The 26,295-nt window shown below is 41.6% G+C and overlaps 1 protein-coding gene across 4 annotated transcripts in view; it reads left to right on the top strand.

Annotated features, from left to right (window-relative positions):
- The first annotated feature begins 4,862 nt into the window (after positions 1-4,862).
- elmo1 (engulfment and cell motility 1 (ced-12 homolog, C. elegans)) overlaps positions 4,863-26,295 on the top strand; it is a 281,611-nt gene continuing 260,178 nt past the window's right edge. For 2 of the 4 annotated variants that reach the window (XM_060849874.1, XM_060849870.1), the window contains exon 1: positions 4,863-4,966. The gene's annotated coding sequence lies outside the window, so the exon portion shown is untranslated. Of the gene's footprint in view, positions 4,967-5,030; positions 5,091-12,790; positions 12,831-26,295 lie in introns of those variants that run through there. The other 2 variants (XM_060849873.1, XM_060849872.1) reach the window with 2 other exon arrangements.

The following is a 26,295-nucleotide window of genomic DNA, read 5'->3' as shown; positions in this document are numbered from 1 at the left end:
CTGGATCCACTGCTTTTTGTTATTCATATAAATGATTTGGATGTGAATATAGGAGGCATGGTTAGTAAGTTTGCAGATGACACCAAAATAGGTGTAGTGGACAGTGAAGAAGATTACCTCAGAGTACAACTTGATCAGATGGGCCAATGGTCCAAGGAGTGGCAGATGGAGTTTAATTTAGATGAATGTGAGGTGTTACATTTTGGAATGGCAACCCATGGCAGGACATATACAGTTAATGATAGGGCCCTTGTGAGTTTTTGCTGAACAGACTCATGGGAGTGCAGGTGCCTAGGGTGGTGAAGAAGGCTTGCGTTCATTGGTCAGAACATTGAGTATAGGAGTTGGAACATCATGTTGCGCCTGTACAGGATATCGGTGAGGCTCACAATTTTGGTCATCCTTCAATAGGAATAATATTGTTAAACTTGAGAGGCTACAGAAAAGATTTGCAATGCTGTTGCCGGGACTGAAAGGGTTTGAGTTATCGGGAGAGGCCGAATAGGCTGGAACTTGTTCCTCTCCTTGTTCATTGGAGACTGAAGGGTAACCTTTTGGAGGTTTATAAAATAAAGTGGAGAATGCTTAGAGTAAATAGCCAAGGTTTTTCTTCAATGGTGGTGAAATCCAAAACTATAGGGCACAGGTTCGTGGTGAGTCTGGCAAGATTTAAAAAGGACTTGAGGGATAGCTTTCTCACACGGAGGGTGGTGTGTGTATGGAACAAGTTGCCAGCGGAAGTGGTGAAGGCGGAAACAATTACAATATTTAAAAGGCATCTGGATGGGTATATGAATAGGAAGGGATTAGAGGAGTATGAGCCAAATGCTGGCAAATGAGCTGAGGTTAGATTGGGATATCTAGTTGACGTGGATGAGTTGGACGGAAGGGTCTGTTTCTGTGCAGGGTGACTTTATGACTATGTTGCCTTCTACCTGCAGGCCATCTTTACACCAGTAGGTTCATTGTGTCTCTCCTCTGTCTTCACATGCATGGCTCTTGTATCTTAACTTACTCTTGTTGATTGTACTGCTTCTCACTCATGGGTCACTGTGTCACATCAATCAGTGCTTCCTATGATCCAAGAAAATTACTCGTAATCCATTTACAGCTGCTGCACATTCCGAAAAATAAATTTGAAAATCTCTTAATATTTCAAAGGTAATATAAATTTTCCTTACTCTTGCTGCTTCTGGACTAAAGGTTGTCACAGTGAGCAATTATTTTATATTTTTGATAAGTGCCTCAGTTCGAGCTGTACTGGAACAGCTTGGTAAGGGTCACAACTAGTTCCATAGCACAGTCTTTCAACTTCAATGTTTAGAACTACTGCCTGTTGTTTTTCAGACCCATGGCTTTTGCTGGACCCATTGACCAAATCTTTGCTGAATATCTACTTGTATGGCTGAATTTAAAATCAAATGTCATCTGATCTCAATTCAGTAATGTACTTTGGTATGTCTTACTTCCTTAAAAAGGCTTCATAAATGCAAATTGTTGATAGCTGCAGGCAGAACTCAATTCATGAAAATGGATCAAAGGAAGGTGTCACTTATGGCCCCATAAGCTATACACCAGATTCAGTTTCCATTTAGCCCCAGGAAAGGAAATTGCTGGCAGACCATTTCCACGTCTTTGGTATTGCTATCAACATAGCTCTTGGCCTTGGTATTATCAAACATGGCTCCAGGCCTTAGTGATTGCTGTCAGTGTGGCTCTGGGCCTTGGGGGTTACTATCAGCAGGGACTAATCAGCTCATATCTGCCATGGGGTGGTGATAGAGAGTGAATGAAGTGGAGGCTGCAAGGGATTTGTCAGGAGTGGAAAGGAGGATGCTGCAAATGGTGTGGGGTGGAGGAGGATAAAGAGGATGGGAGATGTGAGAGGGTTGCACAGTTATTGTGTAAAAGCTGAAAAGGAGAAAGGAAGAGGCTGCATCCATTGGGGAAGGATGAGGCTGGAGAGCAAGCGACAAAGGAGGCTGCAAATGTGGGCATAGGAGGCTTGAGATGCATGGGGATAGGAAGGAGACTGCAAGATGTCTCAGATGGGCAGGGGAATGAAGCTGAAATGGGTAGGTGATGAATAAGATTGTAAAGGAGAGAGAGCATTTTTAAAATTGTCAACAATGGAATGTTCAATTAACTGGAAAACCTGAAATCACGGAGGTAGTGAATTTCTTTAAATTAATGGAAAATATCTAGTTTAAGGCTGCATAAATTTAGGATCAACTCTTTGGGGAGAAATGTAATGGATGTTATTGTAGTCAATACTTAAGATTGTTACACTTAAATCTGTGATTGAGATCTAAGATGTAGTAAATGTGGCAGTAGCTGCCTTATTAACATTCCAGCTTTGTATATCTGCAATGGATACACATTAGCTGTTTCTTCACCAGTTTGTAGATGTGTTCAAAGTGATTGGTTTTCTCATGATTAGGAGTGTCTGCTACTTATTAAAAATGACATTCCTGTTTCTAAATTATTGGTATTGTCTTGTTTTATTTTAAATGCTCTGATATCTAAGAAATTAATGCTTCCCCTGTGTGGTTTTAAGTTTAATGAAAGGTTGATTTTTAAAATAAAACGTAACCTACAAAATTTATAAAGGAACCATTGATAAAATTCCAAGAGTCAAAAAAGATGTTGACATAGGGCCAGAATCAACGAAGTGGAACTTCTCTTTGAAAGCAGATTTGATGGGATAATTGGTCTCCTTCTGTCCAGCACTGTCCTGCTCAACACAAAATTGCAAAGGTATCCAACAGAAGTTAAGGGGTAAAATGGACAGGGCAGAGATGGCAAAGAGCTTGGAAACAGAGAAGCACCAGGGTCAATATACGTCTCCATGGTCTTGGTTTCCAATAAATACAGATTGTAGCAGTACGTCCCATATACATAGCTATTATCTCTCTGATTTAATTTGGATTACCACCAGTACAGGTTTATCTTGTTGCAAGTTTTTTTTCCATAATCCACAATTAGCTACACAATTCCTCATGGTAGACTTTCCTCTTTTCACTAACACTTAATTAACTACAGTTGCTCATCTGGTCCCATAATGCTTATGAAGGGTGAAGTGATGACACCTGATTTAGTGGAAAACAGACCCTTCTAGAAATTGTAATGGTATTTGAAGAGAAATTGATACAATAAAAATAGAAATAGGCTAGAACTTTCCTGAAAAGCAAGCAACATCCGGGTGAAGAGGAACAGTTAATGTTTCATGTCAAAGTGACCTTTCATCAAAACAGCTCTAATGAGAGAGATACGATCCCAGCAGATAGTAATACCGGAGAAGTCAAATTCTAGAGTGCGATCTAACTTGATCGACCATAATTTTGGTTATCAACTTGTTCAGACACTAAATATGGCACTGAACATATTCACAAGAGGCTGCCAATGTACTTTTAACAAAAGAAAATTAAACTTATTACACACAAAAACAATTTTACACTATATAAGAAATATTTGAAATGGTCTTATTACAAATATCAAAATAAATATTCAATACTTTTATAGTCAACAATATTCTTTCAAATAATGAAATCTCATTTTAATGATCCTTGTATCATTGGCACTACTGTTCTTGGCTTGGTTTCAGCAAATTTTAGCTTTCAAGTGATGTTATCTTCTTTATCTAATATTGCTTCAGGAGACAGATCACTTATTTCTTTAGATCGATTTCTTAAACTCCTCTTCCACTGCCTTCTGTTTTTGGAGATTCTCTTTCTGACAATAAACAAGTCAAAAATATTTTTCTTCATTACTGACTGTTCAAGAGACTGCTAGATTTTACTGTTACTTGTCCAAGTCATTACTCCCTGGATGACTTGTTTTCAATGCAAGAAACCCGCACATTCACTTACCTTCTAGATGGTTCCATCTTTCTTAAAGGAATCGGTTTCTGTCTCTTCTCTGTTTCATAGGATAGACAAGAACTTATCTCCCTTCATTCTTGTTTTTTTAAAGCACCGGACTCTTCAGTTCCTGGATTCAGACAAATATCCAGATATCCTAGTACCCCTCATAGAATTCAAAGTGAAACAAAGTTCCCCCATTTCTCAACCTACACATTATAGAAATACACATTTAACTTATACATGATTCTGAGCACATTAGAAAGACAAGTTTCAAATAATACCAGATTATGAACATTCATCACAAAAGGATAACTTGACCTGAAATGTTAACTGTGTTTCTCTCCACATGGGCTGCTGGACCAGCTATTTCCAACATTTTTGCTTTAGATTTCCAGCATTTACAGTATTTTGCTTTTAGAAGACAATAGATCAACTTGTGTAAGATGTACATGAAGGTGGAATGGCTAGACTTTGAAAAACACAATGGTCCCATTGGAATAAAAGGGGAAGACCACAAAATAAGATAAACATCATTCCGTAATTGTGGCTACATGTGTCTAAGGTAATATTAATTATTCCAGCAAATAAGTTACATGGGCTGAGGTACAAGAGTGGGCGAAAGTGAGGACTGCAGATGCTGGAGATTAGAATCAAGATTAGACTGGTGCTGGAAATGACAGCAGGTCGGGCAGCATCCGAGGAGCAGGAAGAGTGGCCCAGAATTGCAGTAAGCAGTTGCAGAAATCAATACCCTATTAACCCAGCAATCCAGCGTCCTTTTTATAAACGGACCCAATGATACTCCGATAATTCAGGGACGTATTATCAGGGAAGAAAAAAAAGTCGACAAATACTGTGTTTAATCACATTCCTTTTTTAAAAAATGCTTCGTAAATACCATGTGAGAAACTTATTAACGAGGGTTTTGACTGGCAGGTCTGGTTTGTTGCCTAATTACTGGGACTGGAGGCTGGAGACAGAGACAGAGACAGAGAGAGCAGCCAGCAGGAGGCGCGGGTGTGTGAAGTGACAAGTCGGTACCAAAGCGCTCGGCCGCCGGGGGCTGAGACGGTGGAAAAAAAGCATCAAGAGCAGACAGCCAGGTCAGTCACTGCTTCTCTCAATCCTCTTCGAGAATGAGCCATTAATGATTAAAGCCAAGGCGCCCACCACTCTAGCAGGAGGAGGGACATGTATTGTTAGTAACGACAATAAACAGGAAAGCAGGTTGGAATGCTTTCTGACTCTCACTCCCTCTCTGTTTGTATTGGTTTGAATGGAGCTCTGCGCATTACTCCCCGCCTGCCCTGCTTTGCCGGTGATTTCTAGTCACTGTAGTTCCAGTTTGCAGCTGGGGCCCACTTTCTCCTTTATGATCACTAGTTGCCGACAGTCCCAGTGGAAGATACCGAGCCTGTGTGTGTGTGTTTCTCTCTCCCTCTCTTTCTCAGTGGCGTTACAGCAATGTTGGAGCGGGTTCCTGGGCTTTAAAGACAGCGGGCCCTCGGTTAGCGGCGTGGCTCTGACACACACTGGGGTCAAGCCGCCTCGCACATTTGGTTCTGTGTGTGTTTTTTAAAAAAACTGTTCTACGTGAATGCTGCCTCAGCAGAAGAGAAATGGCACCTCTCTCTCTCTTACACACACTCACTCACAAACATACGAGCAGCCCACACAGCAAAATGGTGCAGAAATAACGGCGAGGGGGGCTGAGCAGCCGAGGCTGGAGCCTAGCTCTCCCAGTGCAGTCCCGCCCCGGCGAGCTGTCTGACCGGGCCAGCCCGGGCAGTGGAAACACAGCTTTGGCTTCACTTGAATTCGTGCCAGCCTCTCTCAGACCAATTTGGAAGCTTCATGCTGCTCCGTCAGTTTCTCTTTTGTGCACCAGCGGCCTTCGCCTCGCTGGAGTTAGACAGCATCATAGTATCTGCTCGACACTGGAGCGACCCCCCCCCCCAAACACACGGAAGCGCGACAGTTATTTTGAAAACATATTTTCCCAGAAGAATTGTAAACTTCAGCAACTTGCAACGCCGTAAAAGACAAGTGCAAACTGTAGTCAGATACTGCAGGAGCCAGGAAACATTTATTGCTTGTTCACAGTGTTTTGAAAACCAGGTTGGCTTTTCTAAGTAGATCTGTAAACTTAACACTGACCTGCTTGAAATAGACCCTTTTTGTTCCCATTCATTGAGAAACAAGTTCACTGTTTTCTTTCCAAAAATAATACCCTGGTTCCTCAAATACAGCCACTCCAGCTTGTAAGGACAGATGGAATGACTAATTGTCACTTTTAAACAGACTTCAATTGTATTTGAAGTTAATATGACTAATGGGATGAGGGTGATAAGGAGGATCTTTCACGTTGGGGGTCACAGATGCTTGAACCTTGATCGCACCACCCCTCCAATCTTAATCCACCATTACTACCTTTGCCTTTCAGCTGCTTATGGCATAACCTTTGCATTTCCCTCTGTCATTCTTTCCTCCTTTTTAAGGAGTCTCATCAGTTTGACCCAAGATTTTGGCTGTTTGCCCTAATATTGTATTGTGTTCAGTTCATACCTCTCATGTGAAGTACTGTGGGATGTTTTATTACATTAAAGGAATTGTGTAAAATTTCAGTGTCATTCCAAGTGGTGTAGGTCACCACAGTCTTCTAAACTATCTGGTTATAGTAACAGTTGACACTTTCAATGTTTTGGTTAAGCCAATTAAGGCAATCTTTAATGTTATCACAAACCTACAGTTTATGTATGTATGAGGTATTGATGTGCATAGTACCAATTCTATTCACGTTGTCCTGTCGATAAGGATTATTTGTACTGGATCTATTTAATTTGGAGTCAAGATTAGAGTGGTGCTGGAAAAACACAGCAGGTCAGGCAGCATCCGAGGAGCAGATTTTCCTGCTCCTCAGATCCTGCCGGACTTGCTGTGCTTTTCCAGCACCACTTGAATCTTAACTCTCATCTCCAGTGTCTGCAGTCCTCACTTTTGCCATATTTAATTTGGAAGTGAATGATGAAGTTGACTCCAGTTAACTTCTTTCTGTGTTTGAAGGGAAGCCTTTACTCGGAGAATTTTCTACTTGACACCAGCCAGCCGGTATTCTTGAGATCCTGGCTGTGTCAGAACAATCCACACTGGACAAGTGGGTACTCAGTGCTCAGAAGTGCTACCTTTCACTCCTTGCTTATCATTTCAATTTGGATATGGAGTTAACTAACGACAATTTGTTCAGAAGTGCTTTTTTTGTCAAAAGTGACAGGATTCTGTTTGTGTGAGAATTTTAGTTAGTACAGAGCTGGATAACACACCTTTTTACTGTGCTGCTACAGGAAATCAAATAGTGATAGAAAATGTGAGAAACAGTCATCTGGTATGGCAGTATCTGTGGAGAGAGGAACTGTTAGCATTTCAGGTCTGTGGACATGTGTTCATAGAAGTAGATTATGTAATCATTACATCATTGTTCTTTTTACATATTGCTTTCTGAAGAAAGGCTACACAGGCTAGGCCTGTATCTTCTAGAGTTTACCGGGTCAGAGATGACTTAACTGAAGCATATAAGGTTCTGAGAGGACTTGACTGGGTGGATGTTTCTTTTTGTGGGAAAATCTATACTGGGGTGATGTTAAAAAAAGTGATTGCCCATTTTTTTTGTTCTCTTGAGGGTTGTGAGCATTTGGAATTCCCTTCCTCAAAAAGCAATGGATGCAGAATGTTTAAATATTCAAGGTTTGTGTAAAGACTTATAGCTCAGGTGCTGGTTGTCATGGTTGTGGGTATGTTTACCGTGCTGGGAAGTTGATTTGCAGACCTTGTCTAGGTGACACCTTCAGTGCTTTGGAACCTCCTGTGAAGTGCCGCTGTACTGTGTCTTCTGGAATTTATTTGGTTCTGTTTCTGCTGCTTCCAGTTCCCAGTTCCAGTTGTTCATTGTAGTGGTTGGTATATTGGGTCTAGGTCAGTGTGTTTGTTGATAGAGTCCGTGGATAAGTGCCATGCTTCTAGGAATTCTCTGGCTGTCCTCTGTTTAGCTTGTCCTATGATCGTTGAATTGTCCCAGCTGAAGTTTTGGTCCCTGTCATCTGTGTGTATGGCTACCAGGGACAGCTGATCATGGCATTTCGTGGTTAGTTGTCAGTCTCTTTGCCTTATATAGTGTTTTGTGCAGTCTTTGCATGGAATCTTGTAGATTTTGTTAGTCTTGCACATGATGGGTATCGGGTCTTTTATCCTGGTTGTTGTCTGAACATGGCTGTCGGTTTATGGACGACCATGAATCCCAGTGGTTGGAGAAGTCTGGCTGTCAGTTCAGAGCCACTAAATGCCACGACCACAGATGATAGGGACCACACGTTCGACTGGGACAACACAATGGTACCTTCCTTTAGTCAGTTTTCAGGAATTGGATTTTCTATGCTCCTAACAAAGAAACGTATTTCTGAAGCATCTTTGAAGTAGCTGGATGCAAGACACTTTGCCAAAATATCAGACAAATTGGCACCAAACCAGGCACAAGGGGGTATTATGACAAGCTTAAGGGGTTGTTATGAATATCTAAACATAGAGATATTTCTGAAAAGAAATTCAGAGCTTAAGGCCGAGGCAATGGTTGAACAAGACATTTGAGATTACAGAACAGACCAGCATTGAAGGAATGTAGAAATAGGAATGCAGATAGAGGGGTCCATGGAGGGATTGAGTAGAGGGATTGTGTAGAAAGGTGTGTGATCTCTCAGTTTTATAAGTGTAGTTTTCAGGGTTTGGATTTCCGAATAATACAGATGTGTGTTGGTATGTTTGTGAAGGCTTTGTTTTAAATGGTAAGAAAGTCCTTCTGGAGCAGTGATCTAAACCAGAATGTGTCAGAGAGTACATGCTGTGAACCCCTGAAATGTTAATGGAACAAGATATTTGTACAATAGGATTTATGATAAGTGAAGTAAGCATGGAAAGCCACAAGCTTGATTCAGTTCAGGATAATTGAGGATTGATTTTAGTTCAGCAAACCCAAAGCTGTAAGGTTCCCATTGTAGTTTAGAGGATACCTGACTTGGGTCAGAGCAAGTGTAGTTTCTGTTTTAGAAAGGAATCTCTCAGAGAGGGTTAGGGATTAAATTGCCTGAATAGAAGTTTAGTTTGTGGAGCTTAGAAAGCTTGAGTTTGATTTTAAAAATGCAGGTTATTAGAAGCTGAGAAAATTTAAACTTTCAGTTTTGTGAGTATTCATGGAAGAATCCTTTTTGCAACTACATGGAAAGTGCTGTAAGAGTGTGAGGTGGGTACTGGGAATGAAGAAGTGGACTAGAATATCTTAGAGGGAATGGTCCATGGGAGGGGAAAGGAATAGGTATCTGGTGGTGACAGCATCCTGTTGGATATGACAGGAATGGTGGCTTATGATCCTGGGATGTGGAGCCTGGTGAGATGATAAGTGAGGACCAGGGAGATCCCAGTTGTTATTGTGGGAAAGAAGGGAAGAGGTGAGGGCAGAATTGTGGGAGATTGTTTGTGTTAAATCACTGAATTGTGAACAATTTTTTCACAGCTGTTCTGAGCACTTCCAAAATTCCCTTTCCCAGAACAGGTGCACAAGTGCTTGTTGGTACTAGTCCCCAGTGTAATTGATGGAATCCAAGTTCTGACCTGCAGGTCTTAATGATTTAAAATTAATTTGAGTCACACTTATACACCTGTTTTACGTGATCTGGCATGATTGGGTCCTTGCCTATGAAACTGTGTTCAGTTGAGTTTGCAACAAATTGAATTTAAACCAATTGCCAAGTTTATTTTGAGTTGCTTTTGTGATCTACAGTGCTGTTGACAATCAGAGGCTCAGGGACAAACAGCTTTTGAGATCTCACTTGCAGGTTACTTTTAAGCCAACCTGAAAAATGTGCAGTTCAGGGCAAGCTACAGGAAGTGATCAAAACCATTTCTGGTTTCCATCCGCTGAACAGTTTAAATAAGAAACAAGTGCAGGAAATAATGTGCAAGTGAAGATTCATTCATTTTAGATGTAGAGCTTGAAGCTGTGCACTTTAAAGTCCTTTTGTAGGACTCTGTGATTACTGAAGGAGAATGGCATTTTGAGAAAAGTTTGGTCACGTTTAATGAAATAAGCGATTAGAGAGGAGAAAGAAAACAATTATCAGTTTAGTGCTGAGAGCTGCTGATGGTTGTGATGGTTCTGTGAGATGTGCTGTGGTATAAATGGTTCCCTTTAGCTTTTAGTCACTAGCAAAATGAGTTTTAAGTATTGTGGAACCTTTCCAGGAACGAGAATTTGAGATATTTTCCATTCTAATTCAGTTACATGCTTCCCCAAGCCCCGAGAGAGGATGGGGTAATCAGGTCAAGTGGTCACATTACTAATCCTTGTTATGTCAAAGTGGATATCCCAGTTTCAGACAGGCTCAATTTCCATAAAGAACCTTTATAAAAGAATCAATTTTCACTTGAGATGACTGAGTAGGCTTTGAAAGTTTGTTTCAGCAGATGCATGGTGTTACATTTTGCATCATTGTATTCCACTCTCAAAGCAAACACGTCTTACAAAATGTATGTATACAGTATGTTTCATTCCTGCATGGTGCTCTCTACTTGTGAAAGTCTCTTCACCCATTGTTCATATCTTGGCCCTCTTTAAATCATTCTCATCCAAATAGGTAGGTAGGCAGAGAATAACTCTGTGTCTGTACACGGACAGGAGCAGGAAATTTGTCCCTTCTGTGGTGTAACATGACCTGTGCTTAGTTAAGTTTCAGAAAAGAGCCAGCACTCTGAATTAGTCTTTTGCAGTAATCGTTCAAAACTGTCAACGCCTTCAAGCGTTTTGAAGTTTCAGAATATGTAACAAACTTGTGAAATTAAACAGCAAGCAGGTTATCTCTTTGTGTGACGGTCACATGAAATTGGACTAGATTCTGACTACATTTACTATAAAATGAATGAATTGATTTTTTTTTGATGATTTTTCACTTGTCTGGGCAAGTGAGGGGTATTCCATTGCACTCCTGACTTGTGCCTTGTGGATGTTGGGGAGTCAGAAGATGCATTACCTCTCTCAGAAGTCCCATCTTCTAACCTGTTGTTATTATCCACAGCATTTATGCAGTTAAGATGTTGGTGAATGCTAACTGCCAGAATGCTGACAGTAGGAGAGTTCAATGACTACCAGTAATTATTGAATGTCTGCCTGCTACTTCTATGTTATATATGTTACTTGCCATTTATCAACCCCAGCTTAAAGATTATTCAGGTCTTATTTTGTGAAGGAGTAAGGCTTCAATATCTGAGTTGCAAACTGTAGCAGACACTTTAGTGTCATTAACTTGTACAGACACACGCATTAGGAGCTAGACAGGCCTGGTCCACCATTCAGTAATATCATGGTTGATCTGTTTGTGTTCTGAATTTCATATTTCCATTTATTGCTGATATTTTAATCCCCTTTCCTTACACAAATCTGGCTACCTCTGCCTTAAAAATATTCAATTACCACACTGCTGCCTTTTGAGGGAACAATGTTTCAAAGTCTCTTAATTCGAAGAGAGAAAATTTCCCCTTTTTTGCCCTAACAGAGCAACCTAATTTCAAAATATCACCCCTTAGTCCCTAGTTCTGGACTTACCCAGAAGAGGAGTTATCCTCACAATGTCTACCTTGCTAAGACCATTCAGTCTGTTGTTCACTTCAATCCATTTAGCTTTCACTTTTCTAAAGTCCAAATAAAAAGGCCCCAACTGTTTAATATTTCTTCATAAAACCATCTGTCCATTTTCAGTTATTAATTTAGTAAATCCCATCTGAACTGCCCCCATTGCATTAACATCCTTTTCTAAAGAAGAAGATCAAACCTCAATAAAGTATTTGATTTGCAAAACCACATCTCAAAGCACTGGACAACTGAGCCATAATCTCCTTACTTTTATGTGCGATCCCTCTCATGATAAAGTATAGCATTCCATTCACAAACAAAACCTGAAGTTGTTGGAAAAGCTCAGCAGATCTGGCAGTATCTTTCAGGTCCAGTCACTTTTCCTCAGAATTGGACCCGAAACTTTACCTCTGATTTCTCTTCACAGATGCTGCCAGACCTGCTGAGCTTGTACAGAAATTTCTGGGTTTTTTCCTGATTTGTAGCATCTGCAGGTCTTTCGATTTTTATATAGCATTCCGTTGTTGTCTTAATCATTTGCTGTCCTTTGCATATTTTTTGCATTAGAAGATCCGTATTCGTCTGCACCATTCAAATTCTGCAGTTCACCATTTAAATAATAGTCTGCTTTTTAGTCCTTCTGCAAAAGTGAACAACTTTGAACTTTCCTACATTATACTCTTATCTGTCAGATTTTTGCCTGCTCATATCCCTATCAGTATCAATCTGTATCCTTGTTACATCATTTTCATAACCTGCTTTTCTATTTTTGTGTCAGCTGCAGATTTCACCCCCCTCCTCAGTCTTTCAGAAGTTGAGGGTCTAGCACAGACTGCTGCCAATATGGAAAGACCCAGTTATATATACTTTCTGGTTGCTTCTAGCCAGCCAAGCTTACAACATCCTTTGAAACAACTGGTTCAGACATATTTTGACACACCTCTGGGTAGATAGATTTGAAACCCATACCTTCTGTCCCAGAAGTTGGGATATTACCACTCCACCATACGACCCTTCATTATATCCATGTTACTATGTTGCTTCTTACACAAGGAGTTCCTATAAAAGCAAGCTACCGTGGATGCTGGAAATCTGAATCAAACCCAGAAAATATTGATCTGACTTTTTTTTTGGGAACAGGAATGTTTTCCATATTCCTTCCAAGTATTTTCTGAAGAATTGTACAGGACTTGAAATGTTAACTATTTTCTCTTCACAGGTTCTACCAGACAATGGGCTTTTACTTAATGCAATAATTTTTCATGTGGAACCTTGTCAAATTCCTTCTGGAAGTTCAGGTACATTATAATGTTTTTCCCCAGTGCTTGTTATTCCTTCAAACAATTCCAGTAAGTTGGTTAAACACCAATTTCCTTTCATAAAACAGTGCTGACTCTTACTGATTATTTTGATTTACCCCCCCCCCCACCCCCCCACTGTGTCCAGTTTTGAACTCCTTAGTGATCAATTCTAACACATTCCTCCATTACAAAACATCAAGTCAACTGGCCTACAATTCCCTGTTTTTGGACTCATTGCCTTCCTGAATAGAATGTTATACATACCACTTTCCAATCTGATAGAACTGTTCCAAATTTTGTGGAAGTTTTGAAAGTTAAGTAATACTTCTACTTCCTCATTAGCTACCTGGTTTAAGGTACGTGGATGAAGTCCATCTGGACCTGGAGACTTGTCAGCCTGCCCCTCCATCAGTTTGCTCTTTCTCTCAGGTTCTAATTTTTGTTCCGATATTTTAATGATTCTTCACTATTCTCAGTATATTGACCAATTATCTGACCTTCCAACATTTCTTTGTACAGTATATGCTTTTTCCTTTAAGCTTAATTTCTTTAGTAAATCATAGATTGCTGGTCCTCACTTTGGATTTTTTTATATGCGTTGCTGATCATGATGAAAGTTGCTGCAACCATACTTCTTAAGTGTAGGAAAGTATCAGTCTGCTTGGTCAAATGTGGTAGAGGAAAACTGTTGTAGTTACAAAGATATAGTTCATTGCATGTAAGCATCAGAGGTTACACTGATATAATAGACATTGTTACAGTGACTTTGAGGAGGATCAGATGGCAGGTCACACAAGCTTTGTTCTGCCCACAAGTTTACATGACATAATTAAAGTGAATGGCACTTATGGCACTCCTCAATATAAATCCTTACAACTCCATATAAAATAAGGACCAGGAATGGTCTAGAGAACTTTGGCCATTGGCCACATGATTTATTTTTGGATTTTTTTATGTTGGGTTGTTGTTTGTCTAGTCTTTAGAAAAGACTTCCCAATTTCAGTACAAGTCTCCCCTTGTTAGATTATTTAGTCAACTGGGCAGGGTGTGCACTTGTTGCTTCCACTGCCCAGGCTGATGTCATGAGGTGATCTGTTTGGTATTATTTTAAATGTACTGTTCTGTAGAGATTTGGTATGAATGAGTGGCTTGCTGAAACTCAGAGGCTCGTCAATCACATAACTGTTGCTCTTTTGTTTCATGTAACCTAGATGAGGTAAGGAATTCTATTTTCCTTCCACAACGAATATTTTATGTCAACTTAGTGGTTTCATGACCATTGTTACTGAGGGAGCTGCTTATTCTGGAATGAATTCAAATTTCCCCTGTTGCAGTGATTGGATTTGAACATGATCTCCAGAGATTTTTAAAATTCACTCGAGGAAGGTAGACGTGGCTTGGCTGGGCCAGTATTATATCCCATCTCTAGTTGCACTTGAGAAGGTGGTGATGAGCTCCCTTCTGAGCTGCTGGATTACTACTTTAGTAACATCGCCACAATCCTGTTATTTCCAATTATGTGCACGCCTCCTCCCTCAACCCCATCCATCTGGACCCTACCCTCTTAAATTCCAGTCCCTAAACCTGTGTGTCTATTGGAAGACTGCATTTTCTATTTTTCTGTATTTTTGATTGTAGACTGAAATGGGAAAGGGCATTTCTAAAATCAAAGGTGAAATGATACCACAGAGGCAGGTATCCCATCACCAAGTCAGCAGTTATTTACGTGTAGAAATACCTTGGCATTGATCCAATTCCCTCTGAGCATCAGGAAAGTCTGACACTTTTTTATTTCTATTTTTAGTGAAGGTAGGCCCCAGGCAGCAGTAGTGGAAGCAGGCCCCAGGTCTAGGTAGGCCCAGGCAGCAGCAGCATAGCTGGGGTGCAGGTGAGGTCCAGGGCCAGTAGCAGGAGCAGGCCCAGGCTGTAGCAGCACAGCTTCAAATGAACAGAAATAGCAGAAAGAAAACCCAGAATTAATCAAAACAAACAATAAAAAAACAAAAAAAAATTCAAAAATAAACTTCTCAGTAGGAAGACACCTAAAAAAGACACATTGACTGTGTGGTTCCAGGCTGTTCAGAAGTCTCTATCTCTCTCTCTCTCTCTCTCTCTCTCCTCTCTCTCCCCTCCCCTCCCTAAAAGAAAAACACGTTTTATGAAAATTTCAACAATAATGGGGCTTGGTTTCTACCGCATTATCCTGGTGAGGCGTAGCATTACTATCTGGTTGATGTCAAGGACAGTTGGATCTCTGGAGTTCGGATTTTCTGTCCATGTTTGGTTACAAATTGAGTGGTCCTAGCATATGTGATGTATAGCACAGAAACCATCCCTTTGGTCCAACTGATCCATTTTCAAATAGTTGGATGTTGGATACATGCAGAATTGGCTGAGTTGTTGCATACCCCTGCAGTTGAGTGACCTGTTGATACTCACTATTAAGGTTCAAAAAGAAGATAATAGACCCATAAGGAGGCATTATAGGGGTATCTGATGCACAAACGATCTGAGATGTTTTAGAGAAGGGGAAGCATGCTCAAAAAGAACAGGGAGGAATTAAAGCCCTGGTGAAAGCTGATTTAATTACGATAATTCAGTTTTTCTGTGGTCATTTCTGATAGTGACATTGTGCACATCTGTCATTGCACCGCTCTGTGTTTTTCACTTACTACTTGACCATCAGTTTTACCACAGTGATACCAGTGTCTGTCACTTATTTATTCTGGTTACTGATCATTCATTATGCTGCTCCTCCATTTTTCAGGCTATGGTTTTCTCCATTTCTTCCTCAGCAGTTTGTTTGGATAATCCCATTCAAAGTAAGCATCCTTTTTTTTTGCTACATCATTTTTCAGCTCAATGGCAGGTAAACCATTTGTCTTAACCCTTGCCAGTAGTAGTGTGTAGAGCAGAGAACCAGGAATCTCTTGATCCTATTCATGGGCAGTTTATTGAAATCATTGCTATCTGTGTTGTAACTCATTCATCCAACTTTGTTCCGTATCCTTTAATACTCTTCATGAACAAAAAAAAATCTAGCTTAGAATTTTTAATAAATACTTTTAAACATGTATAGTAGCAATTCCTCTGCTTTTTGTATAAGTAAGTGTCAACATCCTTCATTTAATGCTTTATCCCTGGATATCTGCAGAGGTTGGACACTAGCAATACAGGGCTTGTGTTCCTAAAGTGAACAATATGACTAGTCATCTTACAGATGTGTCTATTCCTCTTTTATTGCTAAGAATAAAAAAAATTACTTAATGCCCCTTAATGATGGTATGTGGGCCCTTGCTGGCTCACCCAAATTTATTGCAAATCCCTAATTGCCCTGTAGAAGACGATGGTGACCTGCCTTCTTGAACCACTTGAATCTTAGCAGCGTGGGCACACCCACAGTGCTATTACAAAGGGAGGTATCAGATCTTGACTGAGCAAAGGTGGAGGAATAGGAATTAGAGTTTCAAGTCTGGGTGGTGTTTGGCTTGGAAGAGGACTTGGTGGTGTTCTCATGTATCTTCTAGATGGTAGAGGTCTCTGTTGGAAGGTGCGTTCAAGGGAGCCTTGATCAGTTGTTGCAGTGCCTCTTATAAATGGTACAAACTGCTGCCACTATGCATTGGTAGTGAAGAATGTTGAAGCTGGTGGATGGGATGCCAATCAAGTGGGCTGCTTTATTCTGGATGATGAGAAGTTTCTGCTGGAGCTGCACTTATCCAGGCAAGCAGGAAGTCTTCCTTTGCACTGTTGACATGTGCTTTGTAGATGGTGGACAGGGCTTTGGGGAGAATGAGCTGAGTTTCTTTGACCTGTTCCTATATCCCCAATAGTCATATGGTAGTTCAATTTATGGGCAATGGTAACTGCCAAGATGGTGATGGTGGGTCATTCAGTGAAGATAATGCCACTCAACACCAAGGGATGATGGTTAAATTCTTCCTTTTTGGAACTTATCATTGACTGGAATTTGTATAGTGCACATGTCACTTGCCACTTATCATCTCACGTCAGGATGCTCACTGCATATGGACATAACTCTCAGATTCTGAAGCAGTCTATGATGAGCATTATTCAATAAACAGTGAAGGTCAGATCATTGATTAAACAATTGAAGATGTTTAGGCCTAAGAGACTACCCTGAGGAGCCCCTGCAGGGATGTCCTGGAGCTGAGATGATTGACCTTCAACAATCACATCTTCCTTTCTGCTCTCCAGCTATTGTCTCCAGTTTTGCTGGTGCTCCTTGGTACTGAATCTGATTGATGTCGAGGACAGTTACTCGCATCTCTGGAATTCAGCTCTTCTGTCCATGTTTGGACCATAGCTTAATAAGGTTTAAAAACTGAGTGCCCCTGGCAGAAGACAAATTGATTATCTGTGGGCAGGATATTACTTTGCCAGTGCCTCTTGGAGTCATAGAGATGTACAGCATGGAAACAGACCCTTTGGTCCAACCCGTCCATGCTGACCAGATTTCCCAACCCAATCTAGTCCCATCTGCCAGTGCCCGGCCCATATCCGTCCAAACCCTTCCTATTCATATACCCATCCAGATGCCTTTTAAATGTTGCAGTTGTACCAGCCTCCACCACTTCCTCAGGCAGCTCATTCGTACCACCCTCTGTGTGAAAAAGTTGCCCCTTAGGTCTCTTTTATATCTTTCCCCTCTCACCCTAAACCCATGCCCTCTAGTTCTGGACTCCCCGACCCTAGGGAAAATACTTTGTCTATTTATCCTATCCATGCCCCTCATAATTTTGTAAACATTTATAAGGTCACCCCATAGCCTCCGATGCTCCAGGGAAAACAGCCCCAGCCTATTCAGCCTCACCTTCGCTCAAATCCTCCAACCCTGGCAACATCCTTGTAAATCTTTTCTGAACCCTTCATTAGGCAGAAACTGGTGGAACAATATTTAGCAGGGCTGGATTTGACCTGCTTTTTGTATTGAGGACCTAGATGGTCATTTTTTCATATTATCAGGTAGATGCCAGTGTTGTAGCTGTTCTGGAACAGCTTGGCTAGAAATGTGGCAGATTCTGGAGTACAAGTCGTCAGTACCATTGTCAGAATGTCGTTCGGGCCATTCACCGCATCCAGTATCATGTGGAGTGAATTGAATTGTCTGAAGACTGTCATTTGTCATTTTAAGATTTTAGGAGGAGGGTGGGTGAAGTCATTTCTCCGTATCTCTGTCCTAAAAGACCTATCCCTAACTCTGGACTCCCCAGTCATCTGGAACGTCCTTTCTGTTTCTTCCATGTCTAGTCCTGTTAGAATTTTATAGGTTTCTGAGAACTCCCTTTTTCTTGTAAACTCAAGTGATTATAGTCCTAACTGACCCAATCTTTCGCTGTCTGTCAGCTGCCCTATGCCACGAATCAGTCTGGTAAACCGTCTTTGTTGTCCCTCCATAGCCAGAACATCTTCCTTCAGATAAGGAGATGAAAACTGCACACAATACTCCAGGTGTGGTCTCACGAATGATCTTAATGATTGCAGCAAGACATCCCTTCTCCTGTACTCGAACCCTCTCGCTATGAAGACCAACACACCATTTGCCGCCTTTACTGCCTGCTGGATTTTCATGCTTACTTTTGGTGACTGAAATTAAGAGAGGGTGAGAGTGCAAAGTGACTGACGAGGGTTCTGGGAGACATTGGCTTGCTCACTATGACTGAGAAAGGGATTGCGGAGGACCCGGTGTCTCCAAACGTGACATGACTGTCAGTGTTTCACTCGTTCCCTCCTCCTTGCACCAAAAAAGAAAGAGAGAGGCTGTTAGAAAATGTAGTATTGCTTTAGAAATAACAGAGTCTCAGCTGTGAGGTCGAAGTACTGCAGTTGAGCTCAAAGTGTGGGCTTTGTGAATGTCAGCCTTGGTTGAGGAGGGCATCAAGCATTAATGTGTGGTCAGGGCAGCTCACTTCTATTAATCCAGTATTTACTAGAGAGGTGCTAATGGCACTTAGTGGATTGAGATGTGAGAGATCAGGGAGAAGTCAAATGTCCCTGACAACTCTGTCTGCAGAAAGTATGTCCGCCTACAGCCTCTCTCAGACCACATGGAGTCGGAGTGGCAGCTGGACTCGCTGAGGAGCACACAGAGGCAAATAGGAGTTTTAGGAATGTGGCCACACCAGAAGTTCAACCAAATAGATGGATGACTGCAAGGAAGGACGGGAAGGCATTGTAGAAGTCCCAGGTGGCTATTCTTCTCTCAAACAAGAACTATGGGGGGCTGTGGTGTCTCAGGGGAAAGCAACAGCAGCAGCCAGATCGGTGACTTCATGATTGGCTTGGTTTTACAGTAGTGAGTGTTGAAGTGTTGGCAAGCAGTCGTCATCGGGGTCTCTATAGTCAGGGGCAAGTCTTTGAGCAGGCACAGAATATTCTGAAAGGGGATGGTGAGCAGCCAGAGAATGTGGCCCATATTGGTACTAAATAGAATTGGTGAAGAGAGATGAGGTCCTGCAAAGGGAATTTAGGGAGTGAGTTAGGTAGTTCTGTTCACCGAGCTGGGAATTTGTGTTGCAAACATTTTGTCCCCTGTCTAGGTGACATCCTCAGTGCTTGGGAGCCTCCTGTGAAGTGCTTCTGTGATGTTTCCTCCGGCATTTGTAGTGGTTTGTCTCTGCTGCTTCCGGTTGTGGCACAAACATCATGGTTGGCACAGGAGGCTCCCAGGCACAGAGGATGTCACCTAGACAGGGGACGAAACGTTTGCAACACAAATTCCCAGCTCGGCGAACAGAACCACAACAACGAGCACCCGAGCTACAAATCTTCTCCCAAACTTTGAAGTTAGTTAGGTAGTTGAAAAGCAGGACCTATACAGTTATAATCTTGGGAAGATAATGCCGTGGAATGTATGGCTAAAGGGCTGGTTAAGAGGAGAGAGCTTCATTGGACAGGCACATGAACACTGGATCATTGGGATCTCATCCAGGGCAGGGGGGACCTGTACAAGAAGGCTGGGTTCCATCTGAATCGGACGGCACCAATGATCTTATAGGGAGATTTGCTAGTGTCACTCAAGAGGCTTGAAACTAGAGTGGTGGGGTGGGGGAGATCAGACTACATTGCTAGGTCAGTATGTGCAGTGATTGAGGCGAAGGCAGAGGTTAACTCAAGTAAGTAAGTGGGCGGCACGGTGGCACAGTGGTTAGCACTGCTGCCTCACAGCGCCGGAGACCCGGGTTCAATTCCCGACTCAGGCAACTGTCTGTGTGGAGTTTGCACATTCTCCCCGTGTCTGCGTGGGTTTCCTCCGGGTGCTCCGGTTTCCTCCCACAGTCCAAAGATGTGCAGGTTAGGTGAATTGACCAGGATAAATTGCCCGTAGTGTTAGGTAAAGGGGTAAATGTAGGGGTATGGGTGGGTTGCGCTTCGGCGGGTCGGTGTGGACTTGTTGGGCCTGTTTCCACACTGTAAGTAATCTAATCTAAGTCCAATAGGAAGAACAGGCATGAACGTGAATGAATAAAAGAAAACACATTTGGAATATTTTGTGCAGTTCTGTTCACCCCACCATAGGAAGGATGCAGAGGCTTTGAAGATGATGCAAAAGAGGTTTGCCAGCGTATTGCCTGGATTGGAATGTATTAGCTATAAACTGAGGTTGGACAAACTTGGATTGTTTGTGGTAGACTGTTGGAGGCTGAGGAGCAAACTGATAGAAGTATTTAAAATTATGAGAGGCATGGATAGTTGGAATCTTTTTCCCAGGGTGGTAATGTCAAATACTAGGGGACATAAGTTTAATGTGATAGGGAGAAAGTTTAAAGGAGATGTGTGAGGCAAATTTTTACACAGATGGTGTAGATCCAGGGGAGATGATAGAAGCTGATACAATAGCAATGTTTGAGAGAGATTTACAGGCAGAGAATAAAGGGATATGAACCATGTGCAGGCAGATTGGATTAGTTTAGAATAGCATCATGGTTGGCACAGACAGGAGTAGACCATTCGGCAAGTTAATTCTAGTCTGCCATAGTAATGTCATTCTTTCTTCTGATATACTTGGTTCGGTGAAATCCCAGAATACATGTGAATAGAATGAGACTGTTACAGCACAGGGGGAATGCTGCACTGTCAGAGATGACACCTTTCAAAATAGATGTAAAGCCTATTTCAAGGTGGGATGTTGTTTCATTTGCAGAATAACAAGTGGTTCTGCAATACCTTAGTCAACATTTATCCCTCAACCTGCACCAATCATGACGATTGAATTTCAGAATCACATTGTTATTTGTGTCACACTGTTGCAGGCAAATTGGGTGCTGCATTTACTGACTTTATAATAGTATGAACAAAAGTTATTTAATGTCTCTGAAGTGTTTTGGGATATCTTTGAGTCATGGAATTTTCATCGAAATGCAGGTTTGTCCTTCCTATTATTCATCCTTAAGCAGTAGAGGGAAGCAGCTCAAACCTCCTTTGAAGTTCTGTCGTTATTATTCTTAATGGCAAGGATATAATGTTTTTGTTTACAGTTCCGTTCTGAGGAAGGGTCACTGGACCCAAAATGTTAACTCTGATTTCTCTCCACAGATGCTGCCAGACCTGCTGGGTTTTTCCAGCAATTTCTGTGTTTGTTTCGGATTTACAGCATCCGCAGTTCTTTTGGTTTTTAATTCTTTGCTTAGTTGGCCAGCTTTTGGCCCTCTTTCCGGGCACCGCGCCCGAGAGACAAACAGGAGGTGACTCCTATTTATTTAAAGTTTATTTTTAGTATTGGAATCATCCAGTCATTCTCCATGTGAGAAGGCTGTGGTTTTGTGTTGTATTATTATAGTCCTGGCTATGTTGTTAGTGTGTTGTCTCTATTAGGCTCGTAGAGACACATTGGCAGCATGTGGCACATTCTCTTCCAATTATCAGCTATTTCAAATTCAGACAGGCACTGTTACCTCCATGGTGCCAGGGGCAAGTCTTTGAGCGGGCATAGAATATTCTGAAAGGGGATGGTGAGCAGCCAGAGAATGTGGCCCATATTGGTACTAAATAGAATTGGTACTAAATTCCACTGTAAGAAACAAATAATTTTGAAAAAGTAACTTTTCTTTCATATAAATAAACTGAAATCTTGATGATGTTAATAGTCCATTTGAATCTTATGATTCCATTTCTAGTTTGTTCAGCTCTGTTAAAATTAAAAGAAGCCTCAAGACGAGGGAGTACTCAGTGAATGGCAGGACGGTAGAAGCTCAGAGAAACAGAGGGTTCTTGGGCTGCTTGTCCACAGATCCCTGAAGTCGGCAGAACAGGTTAATATGGTCATTAAGAAAGCAATGGGACATTTACCTTTATCAACCGTGAAATAGACTATAAGAGCAGGGAGATTACATTGGAGCTGAACAGAACTTTGGTCAAGTCATGGCTGGAGTACTATATGCACTTCTGGTCACCACACTATAGGAGAGACATGATTGCACTGGAGGGATTGCAGAGGAGATTCACCAGAATGTTGCCTGGAATAGAGCAGTTGATCTATAAAGAGAGGCTGAATAAGCTTGGGTTGTTTTCTTTAGAACAGAGAATGCTGAGATGGGGACCAATAAAAATGTCTAAGATTGAGGAGCATGGACAGGGTGGATAGGAAGCAGCTGTTTGCCTTAGTTGAAGGATCAGTAACAGGAGACATCATTTTAAGGTGTAGTGCAGGAAGCTTAGAGGGGATGTGACAAATTTGTTTTACCCAGAGGACAGCGGAAATCTGGGATGTTTTCCCTGGGAGGGTGGTTGAGGCGGAAAACCTCATAACCTTTAAAACGTTGATGGATGAGCATCATAACATTCAAAGTTGTGGGATGAATGTAGCTAGGCCGTTACAGAATCAATGGGTTGAAGGGCCTCTTCTACACTGCATGACTATGACTAAAAGCCAAATGAAAGTAGATTTGACCTATAAGAGCAATAATTCTGAGAATTGCAGTCCTGCTGAAAGTGAGCACTAATTAATAATCAATTCGACTATGTTCCCCAGTAAAATTAGTTAATTGTGGTGGATTATCACTGAATTGGGAATTAGAGATCAAAGTAAACCATGCTATTGGCACAGAGCTCTGATGCTGAGATGAAATACATGTGTGAAAATTGCTTCATTCAAAGGCTCTGTCTTGATGATTGACCTCCAAGTACTTTCCATCACGCAGTGGTGCTTCAGCATGGTCTGGGCTCATTTCTGGGCTGCTTCTCTTCATTTGTTTTCCATGGTATGTTTACTGCTGTATGTATCTTTCATCAATGGCCTGCTTTGTTGGCGGCCTGCTTTGTTGGCAGCCTGTGCTGGCATTTGGCAATTTTCCTCCCCTGTTGTTACGTTTGCAAAAGGAAGTGAAAAATCACTGCTAAAGCCACACTATACCCAGTTTAGCAAAGAGAAGGAACCTGTGCGCAAAGCTTGCTTCTGAGGTACTGTACTGTGGCCTGCCTCCTCTGGGAACTTTTTGTACAAGTCCAGCCTAGATTTTCTTCTCTAAGAGTAATGTATTAAATTAATTTTGGCTGTCTCAGCCCAGCCTGGAGCCCACAGGAGAAAACTGCTTGAAGTTGGCACTAATTAACATCTAATTGGTAATCCAATTCAGAAAAACATGTACTTGACCTGGGAGGGCTTTGCTGACAATGTAGTTGAAATGCAGACATTTCCTGTTATTCCTGATAATGAGTACAGCAGATATCTTCAGTATTAGCAAAGAATATATTTTAAGATACATTTGGTTATGTTACTGGCATACTACTGCAAAACCCTGCGCTAATAATCCATGGTGTGGCAGTTTGAATATCATTTCTAGATTTCCCAAACTGAGTTGTGAAAAGTTGATACCTTTAAAAGTGACTTCTTTTAAAATCCAGCTTGTTCCAAGATGCCATGTCGGGAAAGAAATGTGCTCTTCTGATCAATGTGGCCTCAACTTGACATCTACCATACTTGCTACCCAGTTTTATCAAATATCTACGAACAATATGAGCCAAATGTTTTTCTATTTGTCAACAGGGCTCACAGCCAGGGCCAGCATTCATTGACCATCCCCTTGAAAAGAAGGTAGTGCCCTGCCGCCTTGGTTTAAAGAAAGGCACTTCCTACTCTCGGGCAACTAGGGATGGACAAACTGCTGACCACACTGTGTTGACTACTTCCCAAGAATGAAATTTTTAAACCGTTGACCTCAAAATTAACATGGATTTTGTTATGGACAGTTTGTAGAATTGCATGCTGTCATATCAATCCATGACTAGGTTGGTGAGGTAATTGTATTGGAGTTGTGGTTTCCTGCATTAGAGATATTGCACATGTCCTTTGGGTCTTAATAACGAGTGTTAGACAATAGATTCAAATTTAATGAGATAAAAAGGTAACATTGTACACTGCATTCCTCTTGTGGTTTGTTTCAAATGTCGCTTGAGGCAACATTAGTGCCAATTAGCGTTCTCTTATGTGACGTGGGAATTTGAGTAGTTACATTCCATTCTCCCTCAGCAAATCTTTACAGGGATGTGGAGACAGAGATTTAAGCAATTAAAATTTAGTGCCTCTCTGAAATAAAGTAAGTACTTTTTTTTTCCTCCTTCAAATTTCCTTTCCTACCCTGAAATCATGATTGGCTGTGCCCAAATGGATGTTGGAAGTGTATGAGACTAAGTGAGTACTCAATTGAGAAGAGGACCACTGTCGAGTTCAGTCTTATTCTCTTTTGCAGTCTACACCTTTTGCCAAGGGTCACTAGCTAGTGGTTTGGAATCGGAACCTCAAATGACTTGATATGTCTCCAGCATATGGATGCTACAGTCAATTATAATAATTGTGGCAGACTCCGATCTGAGATCTGTGAACTCATCTGGAACCTTCTGACCACAGGAGGAAAAAAGTTGAAGGGAAATTACATTTCCACTTCGCCGCATTAGTCACAATATTTTATAGCCAATTTTGTTTGATTTTCATATTTCTTCAGAAGTTACTCAGAGCAACCATTCCTTGCTTTCCTTCCTTCTGCAAGATTTTTTTGTTGTGATAATTTGGTTTTCAAAATCAGTAACTTTGACTTTACACAATCAATAGCCTATAAGGCTGATGCCATTGCTTCTAATTCTATACAGATCATTCTGCTATAACTTGCATTTCATTAACACAAATTCACTATAACTCGATTGGGGACACTCTAAAGCGTGAAGTTTTAAAGCGTGTATTCGTTGTGACGCGATTCTGGCCCCATTAGTTTAAGTGGGGCTGTTATTACATGATTTTCTTCTAACACAGGATTGCACAATACTGCATTATAGCAGAACTGACTGTATAAATTTTCAACCAATGTTGAAAACCTGGCTTTCAGTTTTTGAATTGATTGCATATTTCAGTCACATCCAAGTGATCTCAGGATACATTTTGGAAATCATTTAAAATAAAGGCAAAGAGACATATTTGATGGTTCACTGAGCAAATGTTTCACATAGTATAGGAGAAAAGAAAGCAAGACATTTATAAAATGCCTTTTTCCACATGAAGACTTCCCAATTACTTTATTGTCAAAGAGGTACATTGGCCATGTCATCAATGGAAAGTAATTAACATGACAGTCGATTTGTGCACCTCAAAGTTCCGTCATTGGCTATAAGATGACCACATATCTATTCATCAATGTTATTTGAGTGTGCTTGCACTGAACCGTGTTCGATATCGGTGATATTACACTGATGGTGATAGTAGCATGTTGACCACAGCCAACAATGGAGAATTCCTGCAGCCTCTTACCTGACCTAATTGGCATCCTCTTTGTGTAGCTGCTCCCTCTCTGACTTGCAGCCATTTCGTGTACCGCAGCTCAGCCGGAGCTTCTTGCCAGGAAATCCCACCCACCTACCTCCTGGCTACCAGATGGAACTGCCACTTGCTGGTCAGAACGCAGTGCGTGCCCAACACCACCTTCAGAAGTTGTGTAGGCCATTACCATCCCCAGGACTTGATCCCCTAGAATAGAACTGCCTTTCCTGGCCCTCGGGGCACCGACCACTTCTGGTTGTCCTCTAGCCTGAAGGTCACTGGCAATCGGCACGGTGGCACAGTGGTTAGCACTGCTGCCTCACAGCGCCTGAAGACCCGGGTTCAATTCCCGACTCAGGCGACTGACTGTGTGGAGTTTGCACGTTCTCACCGTGTCTGCGTGGGTTTCCTCCGGGTGCTCCGGTTTCCTCCCACAGTCCAAAGATGTGCGGGTCAGGTGAATTGGCCATGCTAAATTGCCCGTAGTGTTAGGTAAGGGGTAATGTAGGGGTATGGGTGGGTTGCGCTTCGGCGGGTCGGTGTGGACTTGTTGGGCCGAAGGGCCTGTTTCCACACTGTAAGTCTAATCTAATCTAATCTCTGAGCTCAGCAGCTCCATTTCAGCCTTGAGGTGATAGCAGGGCGTCCTCAGTTGGAAACTTGGTTGATGCAGAAAACAATTCTCAAGGTATATGC

This window comes from Hemiscyllium ocellatum, chromosome 34 (assembly GCF_020745735.1).
Source record: "Hemiscyllium ocellatum isolate sHemOce1 chromosome 34, sHemOce1.pat.X.cur, whole genome shotgun sequence".
Classification (NCBI taxonomy): Eukaryota; Metazoa; Chordata; class Chondrichthyes; order Orectolobiformes; family Hemiscylliidae; genus Hemiscyllium; species Hemiscyllium ocellatum.
This window is presented reverse-complemented; position numbering and strand designations above follow the sequence as displayed.